The sequence below is a fragment of the Ixodes scapularis genome, unplaced genomic scaffold (assembly GCF_016920785.2).
Source record: "Ixodes scapularis isolate PalLabHiFi unplaced genomic scaffold, ASM1692078v2 PGA_scaffold0__279_contigs__length_252992795, whole genome shotgun sequence".
NCBI classification, from domain to species: domain Eukaryota; kingdom Metazoa; phylum Arthropoda; class Arachnida; order Ixodida; family Ixodidae; genus Ixodes; species Ixodes scapularis.
The window spans coordinates 80432757-80445509 of NW_024609835.1; the positions used below are offsets into that span (position 1 = coordinate 80432757).

At 48.9% G+C, this 12753-nt stretch overlaps 1 pseudogene; it reads right to left on the bottom strand.

Moving 5' to 3' along the window:
- Window positions 1–2690: 2690 nt before the first annotated feature.
- LOC120842697 lies at window positions 2691–5605 on the bottom strand (annotated as a pseudogene).
- Between the last annotated feature and the right edge of the window lie 7148 nt (window positions 5606–12753).

The following is a 12753-nucleotide window of genomic DNA, read 5'->3' on the forward strand; positions in this document are numbered from 1 at the left end:
ATGCTAAATTTTATACACTTTTCCATTGTTTACAAACCGACGCCCCAGCGTGTAATCTTCACAGCCTAGCATGCGCGTGGTCGTCGGTTGTGAAACCATCCAAAGCATGTGCCACACACAAACGCTAAAGACGGTATGAGAGCATGTGACACCTAAAGAGGGCATGATTCTCTCCTGCATTATGCGCGAAAGTTCCAACAACGACCATGTGCTGTGGCTACCAAGGCCGCTTTCGGCGGCCCACCTGGGAGCAAAATTGGTTTACGGTAGTGTCGTTAGTGATTTCAGAGCTATTGGTGGTGAAATTTTGGTTGCACGTCAAGATCCCCACATGTTCTTCCTCTGGGGTGACGGACGTCTTCCTTTGGCCCAATCGGTAAACCCTCTAATCTTCATTTGCCGGGGCATATTGAGGGAGAATTTTAGTAATTCGCACAATTTACAATGCAGCAGCTTGTTCTCAACATCTTGAATTTCTGCCTGAGGCATACGCAATGGTGTCTCAGTTAAAGCCCCTTCATGTTTTAAAAGTAGCGCAAAGTGCGTCGATGCACGAGGCGCGTGCAACGTGCAGCCCTTGGGATGATCATGGCGACACAGTGCAGCACTGAGCTAGATTTCAGACGCCATGTCCTTCCCAGAAGTGAAACACGGTACGTGTCTCGAGAATTTCCACAGCAATGAATGGCGCCACTTTTCCCAGGATAGAGGGGCTTTCATCTCAGTCTGCCTGTTGCCCCACCAAACAGTTCTGCTAGAAGTCGACTGTGGCACCACCATTATGTCTATTTTTCTTCATCAACCACTACATTTGTACCCTTTTTAGAGGATATGTGTGTATTAAAATAAAACATCCAAAAGTATTTAAATTAGTTTAATCAGTCCTAGTTAAAAATTAAGAATAATCAAATGCTCGCTCCTCTGTCGTGTAGCGTGCACGCAATCTAAAATTGAAACCTGGCAAGTTTGAACAATATTTTATTGCATTGAGTACTTCTGACAGGAATCCTAACGTCCTTGATTTTTTTTCGTCATGACCATCTGCCTTTGCTTTCAAACATTTAAACGACCAAAGAAGTGGCCACCATATCCGCCCTGCTGTTTGGGCATAAAAAGAAGGAGAAAAGCTTTTAGTCATCTCGGGAGCTTCCAGGACGAATGAGACAATTCTGGCAGCGATAAGGGACTCCTGGGGCTTCAGTAGTCTGGAGTCACCCGGTTACTCTCGGCGAGTATGGCTTCCTTGAGTGTCGTAGGGAGGTTCTGTAGCTTTCCGACGGTGACGTTGTTGGGGGCCAGGTGCACTGTGAGTGTTGACCTTGTCGAGGGCAGCCTCGAGCTCATGGAGGGTGAGTGGGGAGCCCATCCCAAGAGCTTGGGGACATAGTGAACACAAGTGTAGCATCCAGAGTCATGTTGCGCTGGTTGCGGAAAAAAGACGTCCGAGGCCCGTTCAGCTAGCTCCTCGGGAGAGACACCTTTGCGAAGGGCAACAGTGGCAGCAAATCGCCTAGGTTTTCGGTACCCGAGGAGAGAACGGAGGAGCCTCCAAACTTCGGAAAGATGGCTATTGCCGGAGATGGAGCTGCACAGGGAAGCCCAGCAGTTGAAAGCGAGTACCGAAGTGTAGCACGAGATAGTCTTTTGGAGTTTATGTGGAGGTTTGAGGACTCGTCCTGGTCTGCGAGAACGGCGGTAACGGGCCAACAGGCGAATACGGCGGTCAAGTAAGTAAATGCTCGTCAGGTGCTGGGTCGTCGTCCGGTACGGCTAGCCGCTTTCTGGAAGACTTGTGGGCGGACTGGATGGCTCGTATAATGTCGGAAAAGCCAGCAATTTGCATGACGGAAGAAAGAGCTGCTCGTAACTTATCCCACTTAGTGAAGAATGTGTCGCACCGGACGCGGCAGTGAGATGGGGTTGCGGATAGGAAGTCGTAGTGTAAAATATTGGGGAGGTGATCACCGCCGGGGCGGTCGACGGCGACCTGCCATCTCCAGCGTCGAGGGTAACGAGCACAGTTAAAGTCGGGGCAGGTGTCCTGCTGTTGGGAGGATTGGTCGATGCCCGTGGGGGTGTCTAGGATGTTTAGAAACGAAAGATTCAGCTCTGTGAGGTCGGCAAGAAGCCGCGTGCCGTGGGGGAGGTCAATGTCGTAGCCCCATGCGTCTGTTTTGCATTAATATCACCGTATACCAGAACGCCGTCTTTTGGATAAAGACGGGCTAAGTGCTTAAAAAAAGAGATCTTTAGTGGCTGCCTTGTTCAGCGGTTTAGCTACGTGTCTGGGGCCACATAGACAGAGAAGAGGAAAACGGGCCGTTGAGGAGTTGGCGGCAACCCGTAACGCTGGTCACTGCAGAGCACCTCTGTGAGGTGTCGAGAGGAGTGAAGCACACTGATCGATGAACGTACAGGGCGGAACGAATCCAAGGCAAGGGGGTACTAGTCCCAATGTTCGGAGCAAGTCCATCGTGCTGTGGCAAAGCAAGGAGAGGGCCGTTGATTTCTTGTAGAGCAAACGCAGCGGCCATGTAGGATGACTAGTGAAGATTAAATGTTTCGATGAAGCCTGCCTTCTTGTGTTTAAGCGAGCAACAGTTCCACTGAACAATCCTGGTGGCGCTAACCATGTTTGCGTGATGATAGTGGGGGGCCGCCGAACGGAATGATGCCCTTCGACGTCTACGAAGCCACAAGACTGCAGCTCTAGGTTCGACTAAGCAGTGGCTCTCTTGTGAAATTGCACAGAAAAGCACAGACCTTCCAGATAGAATCCAGGCTCTTACTCATACTGTTTGGAAAAGTACCCCTCAAGATTCTAAAACACTTCATTTGTCCGATCACGCGTTCCACGTGGATCCGAACCTTCGCAATCGCCCTAGTCTTCGCTTCATCCTCCAGGGAGAGCTCTAGCCTTCCCCCAAGGAAAGGTGGAATTTTCAGGTTAGCCCCTGCAGCTTCGACCTCTTCAGTGATCAAAAAGCCTCTGTCCGCCATTACAAATTCTCCGGGCTCAAGAAGGTTGCATAGCCCGGAATATGCGTTCAGGGCTTTGTCAGAGACGCGGCCAGGGGCAAGGTCGCTCACGAACGACATGATCCCATTAGGGGTGCTGCCCAGCAGCCCCTTGGCAGTGTTGTGGCACTTGTAGCTTAGTAGGTATCACTCTGCACCCTGAAGTCTTTAGGTGTCTCGATAAAGATTTCCGTGCAATCCAGAATGATCCTCGTTGATGGATACGCCTCGATGAAGCACTCCGGCATGTACTTGTTCACAACCTGTCGCGACGGCCAGTAGTTGAGTTGAGCAAGGTAGTCCGCCAGGTAACCAATCTAGAATGTCCACACCCGGCTGACTGTGCTGATGTAGATACGAAACCGGTATGCAAGGTCCTGCTCCAAAAGCCTCACCCTCAGGCGGGACAACACGAGCAGCAGCTGATCACCCATGGATAGATAAGGTGACTTTCTGTGCGGACCTTGACTTTCCTTGTGAGCTACATAACCTGCCTGAACAAACTTGTAAAAGACGAGAAATCTCTCCAGGGAGTCGAATCCCGTGTAGAAGGCCAGTTTCTTTGGGTCCTGTTGCACGGCTGTGAGCGTGAAGCTCTGAAAGGGGATTGTAGCATCGATGACCTCCTCCGCTTTGTCGTACATCTCCTCAAGATGGGCTACTTTCTTCCGCAGAGCTTCATTTTCTTTCTGTAGACAGTCATTGTCCTTGCGCAGTTTCTCGTTTGCAGAAGCGAGCTCCTCTAGCTGCCTGATGCGATCACGCAGGGCTTGATCGATAGATCCTGGGATGCTGTACTGGTGGTCTGCCAGATGGGGAGATAGCAAAATACAAATCATATCATTTTTGCAGTAAAATATCAAAACAAAAGACTAGGCTTTGTCCCTGTAATTGCCTTGGCTTTGCCAAATAGCGTATCATGTGCCATGCAAAAAAGCATCACATGTTAAAGGGGCCAAGAAACGAAATGAATTTGGATGTTCTGCACCTCATACAAGCATACTGACGTCTTTGGCTCGAATATAATCTATATTATAATCTATATACCACAAGCCAGAGGCTCCCCTGCCAAGGGTATATTCTGAGGAATAGAAGGCTATTTTACAGTCAGAAATCACAATGTTGACAAAGCCTAGGGTTCACACTAGGGTGACGACACTTGAATACAGACGGCTTATGAACTGGACACAAGCACTGATTGAGCACCTGACTATTTGGTTACAATCAATGCCATGGTAAGTATTGGGGCTTGGCCATTGTGTCTCATCACTGCGCCAACAGTAGCAGCTAACCTCTAACAGTAATCATGTGATTATTTTACCTGGCTGTGAGGAAGAACAGAATATTGCTTGTTCTCAAGCTTTTTTTGGGCGAGAGCAGCATTCAGCAGAAGTAATTGAGTCCGTTTATGATCTCTTTAATTTAGACGGTCGTTCTAAAAGTGCAAAGGACTAAGAAGAGAAGGAGGGGACAGGACAAAGCGCTTTGTCCTGTCCCCTTTTTCTCTTCTTAGTCCTTTGCGCTTTTAAAACCACCGTCTATTGGTTCAACCAACTTGCCCCCAGTTATTTCTGATACAACTTATTTAATGCAGCTCTGTTACACACGAAGTAACTATAATGGGGAATGCTGGCTATTCGCCTCGAGATCCGATCGTCACAGGTGCTGCGGGGAAATGTGGAACTAAGCTTTGTTCTAGACTTATTTGGAGCACGGAGTATGCTGCGGACGCTAACTCGAATAACCTGAGAGGCTCCGGTGCAGCGTTCGTGCGCATGCATTGGAGTCGACTGCTAATTCTAAGAGCATGCATAGCCTTGCCCGTGCTCCATAACAAAAGTGGAGATGGGTTTTTTGTGGACGCCAGAGAATCGCCGCTTGTCTTGTAGGAAACAATGGATAAACAAAAGCATGTGTCCTCACTTTTCAATCTGGATCTCGGGGCAAATAACATGCAAGCAGGGCTGTGGCAGCATCTCCTTTGTACCTGGCAGACAACGAAGTGAGGGTGTGACCGCAATCTGAAAGAACAACTCCGCGGGTACCTTGCATGTGCGGTATCTTAGAGTGCACCGTGCCATACGGTGCTGCGAGTATGGAACGGCCACAAGTTGCGTGCTATACCCAGCGGTGACTGCGTTAGTACAGTTCGTAAAGTTCAACGTACTGCATGTAAGTGTTCCATTCACCTATCGGGACTGCTGCACAGTTGACAGGGATGCCAAATAAACAGACGAGCAACACTGATGCTCAATGTTAGAAGCTTACCGCTAGCTATTACATCATCAGTGTCAGGGGCACCAGCGGAGGCCAAGGAGCTGCCGGGTTGTGCTGGCTCCTGGCTAGCAGGCAGGGTCACGGTCTGTACCAGGTCAAGGTCCGACAGAAAGTAGGCCGGCAGCGGCAGCAGCGGCTGCAGCGCATCGCGCTTCCTTGCGCAAGTAATGTTTTAGACCTTTGGGCAGGCCGCAACATCTGCATGCAAGGATAAGGCAATTGTTCACGCAATTATTTTATAAGCATTACATACCGGCTGGAATTCTGTCTAGCACAGGGCACAACTTACACTGTACGGAGCACATAACATGTCAAACAACCAAGAGCTCAGTTGGATCAATAGCTTTCACTGTCCCTTTGGTAGCTGGTCTGGAATGTTGTAGCCCAATAGCGATTGCTGCAGTTCTTTCTGAGACGAAGTGCATTCAACAGCCACCGGCGTATAAAAGAAGGGAATAAAGATTATATCCTTATTCAATATAGTTTCGCACACAACAAAAGGTTTGTCCCAAACGAGCCAATCAGAGTACACTTCTCTAGTAAAGAGCTGTCACACGCATTTGACTGCAACACTTCAATCAGTTCACAAAGGTTCTAGAGTCTGCCACCTGCCATGTTATTGTGAAATAGACTATATTCGGCGCCATCTTAGGCTGTTCATACTTGCCTCAAGCGCCGCTCATTAAACAAAATTATATTTCCACATTGATATGTGTTTCCATTTGTGACACGAACGATATGCACAGCTGCAACTTCTTACAAAGCAGTTGGCTCAAGCATATTACGACCGCAAACTCCTGACAAGGCATGTCCAACTCTTTCTGATTGAATGGTCACTAGGAAGCTGCCTTGTCAAGCAAACACGGTGGACAGTAATTATGGAGTCCTTGCACCTGACGTCAGTTTTCGCTCAATATATTTCTAGAATTCATGTTGGTGCATTTTCTCCTATGTTTTTCTACGTGCTAAGAGAGTGTTTTCTAGCTCGCTGAAGTCCTTTTGCATTGTGACCGACTGTGTCAGATAGAGCAGTCGGAAATATAAAGAAGCATTATCTGGTACCGTTCAAACACACTGCTGTTATTTAGAGTCGAGATGAGCTGGCACTTCAATGTACGACAGGAAACAGGCAGAGCTTTTACTACTTTCCACAACGAGAGAGCTGGATGAAAAGCTGTCATTTGGGGCCATCAGAGATGAAAGAAGCAGAGCGACATTCCCTGGTGCCTTGAGCAGCAAGCTACCTAAGCCAAGCCAAATCCCAGAAAAAGGCAGTCAGTAGGTTTATATGCCACCTATTCCCACTGCAAATTTAAGTGACGGACGAGAATATTATACTTTTTCAGTTTCAGTGATATCCTTGATGCGACTTAACCGCACGTCGCAAAACCTCTTTTCGATTGCAGTCCATTTGCGTCGTCTAGCCGTTGAGAGATATCATGTATTCAGACAGAACATTGTTATGATGTCTGTAGCTCTATAAAATCTGACATTAGGATTGCTTGAAGCTCCGTCTTTTTCTATGAGACCGATGATTGCTTCCATATTCTTGCTTGTGATTCACAAGCAAGAATATAAGCAGTGAAAAACAACTAGTGCAGAAAGAAACAAAAATAGGCAAATAACATACACTTCGGAAGTGTCCTGGTTGGAAAAAACCGGGGAGCTTTGTCCTCACACTTCTTTCTCCCAGTTTCGTTAAAATGAGCGCCGCATATTCTGCTGTCAGAGGTCGGCGTCCACAGAGACAACCGTCCAGTGGTACCTGCATGCAAAAGAAGCAGTTAGCACCATATTAAGCTTCACTCATTCAACTTTGGAGCAAGTGCAACTCAATCTCAGTAGTAAGAATGGATGCAGCAGCCGTGGTATCTGAGCAGGGGGGTCAGTAAACTATCCGGGCAAGGGGGTAGAATTCAGTTCTCCTCCTCCACAATCGTCACCCCACCGCCCTCTAAACACTGCCAGAACCATTGTGCAGAGGGCACTAAGAACAAGCACATAGTTTATGCCTAACAAACCTGGAGTGGATGCACGCTGAAAATGATAGAATCATAGAATCAAGCGTCCGAAGGGCAAAAAGATCGCAACGACAAAGCAGCGCCCTGAATGTTGAGCACGCAAGCACATTCCTCATGTCTAATTACCGTTACCAACACGCTCGTTTTGTACTTGATAGAATCACCGTGAGAGTATCTTTGCTTTAGCTGTAGGGTAGTAAGATGAAGTGACATTCCTGCGATGCAGTCAGATATTGGTATGTCAGTGCAGGTGGAAGTGGCCAAGAGAGTGAAAAGGGTACATGAAACATCTGGGATTCTTTGAGATTGTCTTTTTTTGTTTCAGTGGTATGTTGCACTTATGGGCCAAAATAATGAATGCTATTTTTATTTTTTTTAAATGTTTTTCGCAGGTATGTTGTACATATGGGTAAAAAACCTTGGGCAACGTCGGACAGTCCACACACTATACCTTCCTGATCATTGTCAGGAAAGTGTAGATAAAATAAAAAAAAATATGTTAAATACCTTTCCTGTCGATTCGCTGTACCCAAATGTTTGGTAGATGGCTGTCCTTCGGAAAGCGCTTCCAGGACACATGCTTGGCAGTGAGAGTGGTGTGGGCAGAGCCCGGTACACAGCAGGTTGTACCACCCGTCATGTCGCTTCTGAGGGTGACCTAAGAAGATACTACATTCAGCTGACATCTCGAATAGTGAAATAAATAAGTGAAGCGACTATCTGTATTAAAGTTGCAGTTGCTGACATAATTCGCTTGCTAAAGGCCCCCTCAACTCACAACCGCTGTTAAGAGCGATTATGAAGCTATGTGATGTACTACATACGCATACCAGCCGCGACGATGAATCACCGGCGCTCGCGGACGGTCAGCGAACACGAGAAAAGTGACGCCGCGCGGACGGTTTTTGTCGAGCGCTGCCGAGGCACGCCGACCGCTGGTACAGCTTCGCAAGCGTCCGAAGGGCAAAAAGATCGCAACGACAAAGCAGCGCCCTGAATGTTGAGCACGCAAGCAGTACTCGATATCCCAAGCTCACATTTCACAGAGCGAGCGCATCACGAAGCGACGGCATGTCGGCCTTCGCTTCGTGATGACTACTTTATTTCTCTGCTTACAGCGGTGACATTTGTACTGATGATCGAAACTGCTCTCTCGCGACCGCACACGAGTTAAATTAATGGCATAGGGTGGGATACAGCGCAACAACAACAGTCAGTACTCATCCCGGGAGCGGCGAACGAAGCGGCGTAATGTCCGTCGACGGCCGCGTCGAAAACGATGGAATATGTACAAAAACACGTAATATACAGAAGAAATACAAAGCGCTGAACGAAATAGATACACTTATGAACAAGAAAAATACACTGGAGTAGATAAAAAAGAGGAGATTAAGGTTAAACAAGGAAGATGAAAAGGGCGTCTAGGGCGAGGTGATGGCGATTTCAAAGGAGGGCAGCCAGACGACGGGGGTCATCAGAACACCGATCCCAAGATTCCTCGCCCGCGCGCCGGGGCGCTTGGGAGGACTGCAAATGGTCTATTGCAGGTACTCACTCTAAAAAAATCCCGTGCGTCTACTTTCCCTTACAACACTCGGAGAGCCAACCACAGCAACGTGCGGAGGCAGCTCGGCGAATGACGGTGCCGAAACATAAGTTTAGTCCGAAAAACGCAGTCTGAATTGTGACATTAAGCAATGCAAGCGTGACGTTTTGAATTGCATAATCTCACAAGTCCGACTGACTTTTGGTCTATACATGTGTTTCGGCATCGTCATTCGCTGAGCTGAGTCCGTAAGTTGCGGTGATTGGCTCTCCGAGTGTTGTGCGGAAAAGTAGACGCACGGGTTTTTTGAGAGCGCAGCTCTTAGGCGCCCGTTTCCGGTTTGAGCGGCGTCGGCGTCGCCGTCGGCGCCGCCGTCGCCGTCGGCGTAACCGCGCGGTGCATTATGGGTAAATTTTTCCGAAGGGACCCGAGGACTCCCGAAGGAACCCGAGGTCGTCCCGAAGGAACCCTAGGTCCTTCGGGAGGACCTCGGGTCCCTTCGGGAGGACCTCGAGTTTCTTCGGTAGGACCTCGGGAGGACCTCGGGCTCCTTCGGGAGGACCTCGGGAGGACCTCGGGCTCCTTCGGGAGGACCTCGGGTTCCTTCGGGAGTTGCATGCAACCTGATGACGTCATCGTCATCCGCATCGTCATCGTCATCACCACTGATGACGTCATCAGTGACGTCATTGATGACGTCATTGGCATCCGCATCGTCATCGTCATCATCACTGATTACGTCATCAGTGACGTCACTGTTGACGTCATCAAATCGTCATTGTCAAGGTCACGTGACCCCACAGAGGTCACGTGACCCCCTGGAGTCACGTGAACCCCCTGAGGTCACGTGACCACCTGAGGTCATGTGGCCGCCTGAGGTCACGTGATACTCCTAAGGTCACGTGATTCTCCTGAGGTCACGTGACCCTCTGAGGTCACATGACCCCCCTCCCCCTAGGTCACATAACCCCCTTGACGTCACCCGACCTCCCATGAGGTCACGTGACCTCAAAGAGTCACCTATTCCTCAGTACGCTTCCATCCTCATCCTCAAGAGCTGCGCTCCAACCGGCGTTACAGGGAATTGTAAACGGCTTTCATTTTTTTTTAGTAACAAGTTGAGGCTGATAATGTGCATTTTTTCACGTTTTGGAACTGTAGGAATGGCATGGTGGAACTTAGCCATTCCAGGAGTGGGAATGGACCAAGTGCCTCCATTCCGATGAGTGTTAATGAATGGAAGAGTAAGGACCTATAATTACCAAGAATGGAATTTGAATGAAAGGGGTTGCCCATTCGCAACGCTGTTCTACACTGCGCGTGCGCGGAACCTGAACTGCGGTCTTGAATTGATGCGTGGCGACGACGCGCATCCGCAGCGTAGGGCACACAACGATAACGCCAACGCACAGAGTTTGCGCTTACTCCTATACACAATACTAGAACCGTGATGTCCAAACATCTGGGACTAAACTATAATCGTCAGCCGTGCTTCAAGTTTCTACAAGAGTCAGCCCGTACCCTACTGTCAAACTCATGGGATCATTTTCTTCGTCATCAGAAAAAATCCATCGAGGTGACACGCAGAGTCAAACCAGAACCCCCCCCCCCCCCCCCCTCAACTTCTCCGGAGCGCAGTTATCCCCGTCTACAGAAAGCCTTCTGGCCCACGGGCCGAAGTATGCTCCTGCGGTCGCCAACACCAGAGTCGACCAGCTGGCCGCGGTGTACGAGATCGCCGCCAAGATACCGGAGGACGGCCGTCAGGACTTCGTAGCGGCAGGGTCAAGAGCTGTATGCTTCCATGGTGAGACAAGGAAAACCAAGAATGCTGCCACCCCAGCTATCAAGGAACTTCACTCCGCTGAGCTGAGAGTTTTCCAAGCGGACAAGACGGGCGGGTTCGTCATCCTCAACAAAAAACAGATGCAGGAGAAGACCGACGAAGCGCTAAAAAAGAACTTTCTTCCTCTCAAGTCGAGGCCGTCCGGTTCCCTCAGGTGTCAGGTGAAGGTGCTGTGCGACTCCTCCAACCTCCCTTCTCTAAAAAGTGTCATTCTTGCTCCTGCTAAGCACTACCTATCCATTTTCTTTTCTGCCAAGACACATAAGCCTGGAGTGCCATTCCGTAGCATTATTTCGGAAACAGGGTGCTCGCAGAAGCCCTTGGCGATGTTCTTACAAAAACATCTCGAAACCTTGGACCTTCCTCAACCTTTCCGACTAAGGAATTCCGAGGACCTTATCCCAACGTTAGATAACTTGCATATCGGTACGGGAACTGTTGGAGTGTTCTCTCTTGATGTAGTAGATTTGTATTATAGTCTCGATGTGAAAACCCTTCTGGGCTTCGTGTCCGAAGCTGTGCACTTAAGAGGCGTTATAGATTTTCAAAATTCCTGTGGCATCTCACTCTCAGCATTTCTAGAGTTGATTCGCCTGTATCTTCAGTCCACCCTAGCCAAGGGTGGAGTGAAGGGACCACAAGGGCAAAGTATTCCTTCCAAAATCCGGTGTGTGCATAGGGTCGTGCCTCGCGCCCATCCTAAGCGAAATCTTTATGTTTCACGTTGACACAAAGGTTCAATCAATCCTTGAGCAGGAATTTCCCGAAGCCTTGGTTTATCGCTACGTAGATGATTATCTTATCATTCATTCCACTAATTCAGATACCGCAGCGATTGAAAGCGTTTTCCAGAAGAACTCCTTCGGGCTCACGTTCACAAAAGAGACCCCTTCATCTGAGGGATTACAGTTCCTTGATCTGAGATTGGTCCCCACCAGTGTCGGGATCTGCTGGTCCAATCAGCAGAGGTCTGCGAAGCCTGTCCTGCCGTTCAGCAGCTCGCACTCAAAAATAGTAAAAACTGGTATTGTCCGAAACTTTATTGCTGCTGCCAAATCCAAGTCGTGTCACCACCTTTCCGCAACTAGTCTGTCCAATCAGATAGGCCGCCTTCTCAAGGCAGGTTACCCAAACGACTTGATCGAGCTAACCATCAAAAGACTTGTCACAGGGCCTTAATCCAAAAAGCCGTCTCCAAGGTCCCGCTTCGCGTGCATCCCCTACATTCATAACATTTCGCATCGACTGAAATCAATAGCTCAGGGCTTCAACACCAACGTTGTTTTCTCGTGTATGTTTAAATTGGCATCTATTTGCAAAAAAGTCAACAGCGCCCCCTTGCCAAAAGAACCACAAACCTGTTACGTTCCTTGCCGCAAAGAGCGTGTCTACTCAATACCCATGTCCTGTGGTGCTCGATACATCGGCCAAACGGGGCGCTGCTTAAACGACCGCCTGAGAGAGCACGCGAACGAGGTTAAAAAAGCGGTCTCCAACGGTTCAGAGGTCATTCACCACCCGATCGCCAAACACGCATTGGAATGTACTTCCTGCTCGGCCTACCTTCCCTCTACTACAAGAATCGGGAGTCACCCCTCGAGGTATGGTCGGGAGATTCTGGAAGCCTTCGCCATGTGTCGATCCAAGGACAACATCGGCTCCCCTTCCATTGCCCTTTCGGGGAAAGAGATGAGATTTCTTAGTTCGGAGCTATCTCCCCCGACGTTCCCGACACCGACGACGCACCCTTGACGGCATAGTGCTCCTCCTTTCCACCCGCTTTTTCACCCCCCCCCCCTTTTTCCTGTACATAAGGCTTATAAGCAAACTCTTGGTGTTATTAAATGTTGTTGCAGTTGGAAGTTTGTGTTTGTCCGTCCTTTCTCGTTTACTTCCTCAAGTTTAGCTTTGATAACTTTTTCTTTTGGCTGGCCTTTATGTTTTAAAGAGTAAACACGCTTCTTATTAGATGATTCCGGAATTATTTGGTGCTCCTAAAGATGAAAGGGAGATCCCTCGGGTCGGTTGTGCCGCTACAAAAAGCA